The sequence below is a fragment of the Trachurus trachurus genome, assembly GCF_905171665.1.
Source record: "Trachurus trachurus genome assembly, chromosome: 9".
NCBI classification, from domain to species: Eukaryota; Metazoa; Chordata; class Actinopteri; order Carangiformes; family Carangidae; genus Trachurus; species Trachurus trachurus.
In genome coordinates, this window is record NC_139895.1 from 31820575 (window position 1) to 31830364 (window position 9790).

Below are 9790 nucleotides of genomic sequence, written 5' to 3' on the forward strand. Positions count from 1 at the left end.
GGAATGCGGTACTTGTTAGAATGGGAGGGAGCATTAGATACACAAAGACAAGACTCAGTACAGACACCCATAGGCATCGAGCGGGCACACAAATTGTGTGAAACCTTTGCTTCATTTTACACCTTATTCCAAGGAAGAGAATCCAGGTAAGAGCTACTTGATATATGTTAGCTTCTCAGAATCATCTTGAAAGACAGACTACTCTCTCTGGTGGTGTGTGTGTGTGTGTGTGTGTGTGTGTGTGTGTGTGTGTGTGTGTGTGTGTGTGTGTGTGTGTGTGTGTGTGTGTGTGTGTGTGTGTGTGTGTGTGTGTGTGTGTGTGCGCGCGTGCGTGCGTGCGTGCGTGTTTGCGTGTGTGCTACCACAAAGTTGATAACCGAGACTGATGTTAAACTCACTGAAGTTCACCTTAATCACAGTTGGTGTTGGTATGTTTATCTTTGTTTATTTCAGCTGTAACACTGTGGTTTTTGTTAAACTTGTGTAAGCAATGGCACAGACAACAGCTGCTGGCACCTCCGGAACAGCCCGGAGGAGGTACTGGTGGCAACTGAGACGACGATGGAGGATGCTAGGGGTGTTTGAGATCAACCCAGAGCACGAGTTCTACCATCTCACCTCCATGATGAAAGACGGCATGCGTGGTTCAATTCAGGTCACCATGGACACACCAGACCAGGTGAATATTCGGTAACACTTTACAATAAGGGTCCCTTAATTAACGTTAGTTAGTACATTATTAATCATTAATTAACTGTTTACAGATATATTAACAATCATTATTATGTATTACTTAGGATTAGGAAACACATTCATTAATGTAGCCTATTAGTAAACAGTTAATTCATGTTTACTACTCAAAGTTAATTAATAAATTATTAAGTAATAATAAAAGTTGAATAATGTAATTAGTTATCATTATGTATGCATTACTCAGCATTAATTAACACATTAGTTTATATATTAATGCTTAATAATGTACTAACTAACGTTAAAGCAGAAGTGAGTGATCCGGTCGTTTTCGCTAATGCTGCGTTCCAGGCAGGCTTTTGAAATCGTAAATTACAGCTTCAAGTCACAACTTACGACTTTGTAGCGTTCCAGGCAACCCACTCGTGTTTTTCCGACCTGTTTTACCGGTGAAAGTCACTATAACGGCCACTCGTAACTTCCGACCGGTGAACTCGTACCAGATCGAACTGGTACCACTTCACGGTCGGAAAAATACGAGTTTCCTTGAACGCACCATAACAGTCCTCGTCGCTACGTCACCACATTCACGGCGTTCCTTGGCTGCACACACAGCCCTGCATGCCGTTCTCTCTCCTCATTGGATAAAAACTGTAGGATACGATAAATGTTTTCTCTTCGGCTCAGAGCAGAGCAGAGGGACTGAGAGACCCGTGTTTCAGTCCAAACACTCTATGTAAGTGATTGCTGTCGGAAGATATAACTATTTAAGACTTATATTAACACAAATATATCACTCACTTCTGCTTTAATTAAGGGACCCTTATTGTAAAGTGTTACCAAATGTTCCTTTCATTTTCAGTCTTCTTGATGTCCAAATTATTATTTTAAAAAAATGTATTTATTACAAGACATATCATGATGAACTAATCAGGAATCTTGAGAAAACACCTCCTCCCCCAAACATATCTTGGCTGGAGAGAGACTGCAAGGTGCTAGTTGGAAATATGAAATATTATAGATGTAATTTCACGAATACATTGTGGCTTTTTGGGCAGGACGCACTGACAGCTGAACATTTCAAATCAGAGGAAACACAAACCCATGAGGCAAGTTGTCATTTTCACATTATTTTAATAACAAAGCAAATTTTTAAGCTTTGACCTGTTGTCAGTCCTAGACACTATTATCAGTTATGATCACATCCAGATGTCCTGGTCTGTTCATACAACTCCTGTTCCTTGAAGCAATGAGTGAAATTTTTTAAGGCTTCTGTTTAATCTTCACCTTTCAGGAGTTTGAGATGCACACTTTTGCTGCACCCGTGTTTGCTAAACTGAGGCATTCACTGGACATCACAGAGGAGGAATATATGAACTCCCTCTGCTCAGACGGCTGCTACCTCCAGTTTGTCAGCAACTCCAAGAGCAAGGCAGATTTCTTTGTCACGTAAGTATAATCACACCTTTCATTGATTAACCCTTCACTTTCTTTTATCTTGTAAGTACTGTGGGTGCTCATGGAGCAGGGCGAAACATGTGGAGGTTGGCCAGCATGTCAAATAACATTTAACAGTTATTGGGCGCTTCAACTGGTAGCAGCAAAGTCTGGTAGCTCTGAGTCTTTACTCAACCATTGCTTTATTTTTGTTGTGTTTTTGTCGTATTTTGTCAACTACTGATGGATACTTATGTGGGGAGAGGAGATTCTTCAGATAGGAGCTTCTTTCATTGTAAATGGAGCAAGTCTGGAGGATGCCATGCAAAGGTTGGCAAAGGTTAAAGCAGATATCAGTGGAATGTTTTTGTTAATATAAGTCCTAAATAGTCCTATTTTCCGTCAGCAATCACTTACATGAAGTATTTCAGCCTAAACACGAGTCTCTCCGTCACTCTGCTCTGCTGTAACCCGAGGAGAAAATTTTCCTTGTGGGATACAAGTGTTATCCAATGAGGAGAGAGAACGGCATGAAGGGCTGTGTGTGCAGCCAAGGGATGCACGTGAATGTGGTGACGTAGCACGAGGACCAATTGATGCCTGACAAGGGCGGGGGCTGCTAACTCATGGTGCGTTCAAAGAAACTCGTACTTTGTGTTTTTCCTTCCTGTGAAGTCATACCAGTTCGATCTGGTACGAGTTCACGGGTCGGAAGTTACGAGTGGCCGTTATAGGGAACTTTCACAGACAACAGGATGGTAAAAACACGAGCTACGGGTTACCTGGAACGCTACCAAGTCGTAGTTGTGACTTGAAGCTGTAACTTACGGTTTCAAAAGCCTGCCTTGAACGCAGCATTAGCCGAAACGGCCGTGAAGCTGATATCTGCTTTAAAGGCTTGAAGGTGGAGATGTCCGTCCTTTCTGATATCAGTCATCATGGGAAATGTCAACTGTCTGCCCAACAAGAGTGATGAAGAGCTGGCCATATTGGTGAAGACTCAGAAAGTAGGGATGTACCTGAACCAGAATACGTTATTCGGAAGTACACAAATAATGCTTTGATCCAGAATCATTTTTCTGTCCTTAGTTTCTCCTCATTAGTCATGAGCTTTTTTCTAAAGAAAAATAAACGTCTGGATGCGTGTTTTGAGCATGATTGTGAGCCAACTACAAGAGATTATCAAAATGGAACAAAAAAACATGTTTGAGCCAATCACATCCATGCACGAGACACTGCCACAGTTTGGTTTTGGTGAAGAGAGCCCTCAGGCTCAGTCCCTTACGTTATCGCAGAGGAGCAACAGCACATAGGTGACTCTGGTTCACGCTCCAACACAGTAGGTGGCGCTAATGCACCTTAACGGGAAAAGAAGCGGCTATAAAATGGTGGATACATTTTTTTGAGTTTCACCCCACGAAACGACTCGCTTCACGACCAGAACTTGATCCATTCAGTCCGATTATGTTTGGAACTTGATCCATTCAGTCCGATTATGTTTGGAAAGTCTAGAAATGTTTCGTTCTGAAATGTTGATTAATATTTTCTGTTAAGAACTAAAAACTTTTTTCATGTGTATTTAGAACTATGGGGTTTTGGTATGTCTTCAAGCCTATTTAGGTCCAACATGTATGTGCTTGTAAGTTGATAAAGTTGTGCTTGGTTTTAGGAATGACAAAAGGTTCTTCCTAAAGACTCAGAGCAGGCGTGAGGTCAGGTTTCTCCTCTCCAACCTGAAAGCATATGTGGACCACCTGGAGAAAAACCCCCATTCACTGTTGGTGAGATTTCTAGGTAAGAGTGGTTGTGTAGATTTACATCATTCTATCATGATAGATTCTGGATGCTGGTGAGCTTTACAGGTCCCCAGGAGACAGTTAAGCTTGTCCAATCAAAATGAACTATAGCTTAAGTGTACAAACCTGTGCTTGCCCCACACACTGGCTGTCAAGCAGGGGCGTCACTAGGTTTTAAGGACAGGGGGGGCTTAGCCTAGCCAGGCTAGCGCCGCCTACTGGTTCCGGCAAATTTCATTTGCCTCAACAATGTAGTCAGGACACTAGCAATGCGTTTCGGTTTGCTACCAATCAGCGAACTGACGGGTAAGTGAAGGCGATGACGTTGAACTCAAGCGCTCAAGATTAACCTATGAGCTTAACCGGTGTATAGCACACGTGACCACCAAGCAGCAGCGATTAGTTGAAGCAAATGTAAGCAACCGCCTCCCGGAAGCAAACGAATCCCTATGGCTCGTGTTCAGACGCTATATGAAATGTAATGAAGTAAGCGGCTGATGCATCAGGCTAGGCTTAGCCCCCAGTAGATGCACAGGATGTGAGCGAATGTAGTGCGCAAGCACGAACTTTCACAATGGCCCGGAAAAAACACAACATTTAGAATTTAGAGTAAATTTTGAGTATTGACTCATGGGCTATTGAATCTAAGAATAAGTAAAGTAGTACATCTAATGAGTAACTGGGTACAAGTAGATGCTAAAAAAAGTGAACCTGTGACTATCATGGATATGTCCAGGCGGAATTTGACGTCTGGTACCTCAGGTACCAGACTGGAAAACTAATTATATTTCACTAGTAGCCTGTGTCATAATGGTTATACACTCCATCCAAATACAGCTGTTTTTGGCTCATTTTGATTTCACCCAGACCTCCTCACATTTTCCCCATTCAAATAAGACCAGACAACAGAAATGAAGTGCGACTCCAACTGGAGCAGATATTTATATGCACATTTCCCCCTAGAAACCCCTTCATCTTCTACACAACCAGGACCTTCACAAGAAATTTCAGATTTTTTTTTTCTGAGCTGAAATAGACATTGGGGGGTGGTTTAAATGACTGACCCTGAGAATTAATTAAATTAAACAAATCAGAAATAACAAATGCGATGACAGCTGGGGTTCTTAAAAGGAGAATATATGTCACATATATATATAAAAAAAAAAAGTCACATAATAAAAGAACACAAAATTATTTGGGGGGGCTTAAGAATATTTTAGGGGGGCTGAAGCCCCCCTAAAATAGGCCTAATGACGCCACTGCTGTCAAGTTCTCTATTGTGTATGAAAATATTTTTGAGCAATCTCTCTAACCTCCCAAACTATACCCACACAAACACGTCCAAACACGTTATACAGCTTTAGAACAAGGCTTCAAGCAGTGATGTCCCATCTAAAATGAAAACCAATTTCAAGTTGGCATAAACCCTCAAAACCCACTCTGGCAGAGCTCCATAGATCCTGTGTGGAGGAACCTCCTAAGGCTCATCTCTATGGTGGCCCCTGAGAGCTAACCACACTGCAACCTACAACTCTGCAACAATTTGACAACATATGAGCTCGCTCACCACACAAAGGAAGTGTTTCAAGGGGCAAAGTGATGAACCTGACAGGAATACACTTCAATTTTTGTATAATAAATAAAGACAAAAAGTCTCCTAAAAAAAAACAAAGTATCAACAAAAAGGGTCAATGGGAATAAGTCCTGGGCTACAAAGAACAGGACCACAAAGGACAACCAAAAAATCCAAAATAAACCAAATACTCACAGGATGAAAAACAAGAAGGGAAAACCAACGAATGACGAGAGAGACGAGACAAACTGACAAAGACAGGAGGGAACACACAGACTAAATAGACACAGGCTTACTGTAATGACGAGGTGAGAGAGATGAGACCCAGACAAAGGTAGACACAACAGGGTAGGAAAAAGGACAAAGAAATTTCAAAATAAAACAGGAAACACTCAAACTCAACAGGGGAACACATGAAGGACAATACAAGATGCAGCAGGACTCATACCACCTGCACCACTGCTGTTAGGACTGTGTCTCCATGAAACATGATGCTCTATCAGATGAGCCGGCAGCATGTGTTGTCATACAGATCATGTTTTCTGAATCTGTTTGTGTTGTGTCTGGCAGCGTGTTGATCTTTCAGGACCAGCGTACTGAATCTCCACATAGCATCACTCCAGCTATACAAGTTTAATTTAAAATGCTAATTTCCATGTTTCATAGGAAAATAAATGCAAGAATGGGGTGGGTTCACTTCCACTACAGCTGACTCTCAGCTCTTGGACTTCAAGCCGGTGTTTTGTTATCATAGAGCCATGTAATGTGTATAACCATAAACACTGACTTACTGTAACTGAACCCTTTTGGAGCAGACTTTAAAAAGCTTTTGTTGATTGAGGGCTTACAGTAATAGAAATCTCACAATAATAATGAAGATATGCATCCTTCTTTCTGTCTCCTAGGTGTCCACAGGATTGTTATCCCCAACCAAATAAAGGTATTTCATCCACTTGCTAATCAATAACTTTATATATCCTATATATCCTTATTCAATATCAATTCTAACGATGTACTTACAATGCTCTCCAGAAGTACTTCATTGTGATGCAGAGTGTGTTTTACCCTGATGAGAGGATCAATATCAGGTACAGTACCTATGTTTTCTCATGTCTTCTTTTGTGGATTTCTGATACACTGTATTTGGTGGTTGTATGTGGTGTAAACATTTTTTATTTCATAGATATGATATGAAAGGCTGTGAGGTGGGTAGATGGACAAATCCTGACACGGGGGGGAAACAAATAATAAAAGTTCTGAAGGACAATAACTTTGAAGGACAGGGCATTGTATTAGGTGAGTGTCCTCACTTATGTCTATAGTCACATTAATAAGACATCAGTTTCTTTTTCGGCTGCACAAGAAAACTGAGTTGTATGCAGTCGACTGATGTAAAGGCTATAAATACTGACTGGAAATCTTTGTGTGGCTGCTGTAGGTCCAGAGAAAACCTGGTTTGCCAAGCAAGTCAAAGCAGATGCTGCCTTTCTTCAAGTGCTTAATGTGCTGGACTACAGTCTCCTGCTGGCCCAACAACCTCTGCACCAAGACGAGATCGATGGAAAACACTCACTGGCAAACCTTGTTATTCGCACCACAAAGTAGGTTTTAGTTTCAGTATCATTTGAGTAAGCCTCGTTGTTGAGTAGAGGGGCTCTCCAGTTGCATGACATGCAGCTGGAGAGCCAGGACTGATGTCTAAAAATGTGGGTGACATCATGTCACCCAAATTTTTAGAGCGTTTCTGCTCATTTAAAGCAGAAGTAAGCGATCCGGTCATTTTGGCTAACTTCTTGTCAGCCGATGGAGTTAGCAGTCCCCGCCCTCGTCCCTACGTCACCACATTCACGCGCATCCCTTGGCTGCACACACAGAGAGGACCGCCCCTTTATGCCGTTCTCTCTCCTCATTGGATAAAGGTTGTAGGATACAAGGAAAGTTTTCTCCTCGGCTTACAGCAGAGCAGAGTGACTGACAGACCCGTGTTTCAGACCAAACACTCTATGTAAGTGATTGCTGTCGGAAGATATAACTATTTAAGACTTATATTAACACAAACATTCTGCTTACTTCTGCTTTACTTCATCAGGTACCGATTTGAGCTTGATTGAGACAGACACTAAAACTGGCATGTGTATGACAAGAAATATATGCTGTAAGTTTACCACATAAAAACTCTTTTTAGCATATTATGTGCACGCCAGTCAGGGACACTGTGTATGCAACTGAGCTGTTAGAGGATTATGAGTGGGAGTGGGAGTTAACTGCTGGTCTGCCACATGCTGCTGAAGTTCTTGTCTTGTCAATGACAGCAACTTTACTGGTTGTTGAGGCAACTGCACTTTATGGTCCATATTAGATGTTGGACGTGTGTTTCTCTGTAAACTGACAGTTTTGTGTTTTTGTTTCCATAATGTGCCTTTATGTGATCACTGTGTGATGTAATGGGACTGAGAAGCAGAACAGAATCTGGTTTTATTAGCTTGGACTTTGCTTTATGAAAATGCTTCATCCTGGATCAGGCTGTTAGACTCAAAGACAAGGTTTTCACTATACGCCTGAGCTACTTCATGTTTCGTTGATCCTTCTTGTCTCTTCCATAGGTCTCTGGACTTGGATGCCAGCTCCACGGAGTCAGACCCCTCCACCGTGCCACTGCTGGGTGAGGTGGCACCAGATACTACAGACCGTGGGCCCGGCCAGCCACAGGCAGCAGCTGACGGCTCCAGTGAGGGGATCCCTCTCCAGGAGATCTCCTGCTCTGCCGAAGGGACTGACTCAGTGCTGCAGGAATTCCACGAGCACCATCACAGACTACTGCCCAACTGCAAAAATGCCATTCATGTGATCGACGGGCCAGACCATCGTTACTTTGTGGGCATTATAGACATTTTTACTGTCTACAACTGGAAGAAAAAAATGGAGAACCTGTGGAAGAGCCTCCGTTTTCCTGGCAGAGCTTTCTCCACAGTTAGACCCAGCAAATACTCACACAGGTTCAGCCAGTGGATACAGGACCGTACTCAATGACAGGATCCAAAAAAGAAAACATGCATACTGTAAATACCTATAATCAGAGTGTGTATAGGCAGTGTACGAGCCATGAATGAATTGTGTTTTTTTCTGTTAGTATTAAGGTGAAGGAATATTGTTATTGATCGGTGTTGTTTGTTTTGATTATGATATTGTTTATGTGACCACAATGAGTAGGAAGACAGCGGGTCACATGGTTTTGAGCGGTGATATCAGTTAATATATTCACCTGTTGATTTCTCTTTGTGAGAGAGAGAGAGTCAGCTGGGTTGCCATATTTATTTGTTGACCACTATTTTTGTTGATTGCTGTGATAACTTTGGCTAGAATTTTGTGCACTTTTTTGTTGTTGTTAATAAACAGTCAAACCTTTGTTCGAAGTGTCAGCAAGTTCTTTTGTTTGGCACATCGGACAATTGGGCCCAAAGTCAGCCTCTCAGTGACTCCTTTGGTCTTGAAGTCACTACATGCGGTAACAATTGGGGCGGGGGGCAACTGTTTCGCAACTAAAATCCAATGTGTATTGGTATTGGTGCTTGACGTCAAGCCAACGTTAGGGTTTGATGTAGACCTAACTTTCAATCAGTAATCCAACGTTGGTTAGTACAACCAAAATCCAATGTCTATTTAATGTAAAAGGTTGACGTCAAGGCTACGTACAAATACCAATGTCTGGCCTATTTAATGTTCAGGGCTGACGTCCAGCCAACGTTAAGTTTTAACGTAAACTCAATTTTCAAATCCATATCATAATCCAATGGTAAATCCAACATTGGAGTACAACGTTGTTCTAATGTTGTATCCACGTCAAATGTCAGCTAACACACAAAAATAACACATTCAAACACCACACACCATCACCCAGATGACATCTGTGGTACGAGTATAACCAGTGAATAAATGTTCCTGTCCATGAGTATCATGCAGTGTAGCTTCAGGGACTTAGAACAATATGTACAAATGGGATGCTGTGGGGATGGAGGTGTTTGGTGTTTCAGTTTTGAGTTTTCTTACTCTCAAAAACTAGAACTTTGATACCGTCAAAGATTTGGAGGGTGATTCTTACCTGTTAAGTAATTAACACAAGTCTGATAAAGGTATAAAGTTACTAATATGTTCAGTCATTTAAATAGCTGTGGGTGTTGTACCACAGCAGGCGATACACCACCGACAATTCCATAGTTTGTGTCAAAAATATTTGCATTTGTTTATGAATGGTTCTTCACGTTTAAGCTTTTTCCCTACTTTTTTTTGTCTTTTT

General features: G+C 41.7%; 1 pseudogene across 1 annotated transcript; it reads left to right on the forward strand.

Moving 5' to 3' along the window:
- The first annotated feature begins 490 nt into the window (after positions 1–490).
- On the forward strand, positions 491–8526 carry LOC310991082 (phosphatidylinositol 4-phosphate 5-kinase-like protein 1; annotated as a pseudogene). Its single transcript has 9 exons — positions 491–679; positions 1749–1799; positions 1985–2139; positions 3797–3921; positions 6402–6436; positions 6529–6584; positions 6680–6798; positions 6941–7097; positions 8100–8526. The product of its transcript is annotated as a phosphatidylinositol 4-phosphate 5-kinase-like protein 1 (transcript).
- Positions 8527–9790: the final 1264 nt, after the last annotated feature.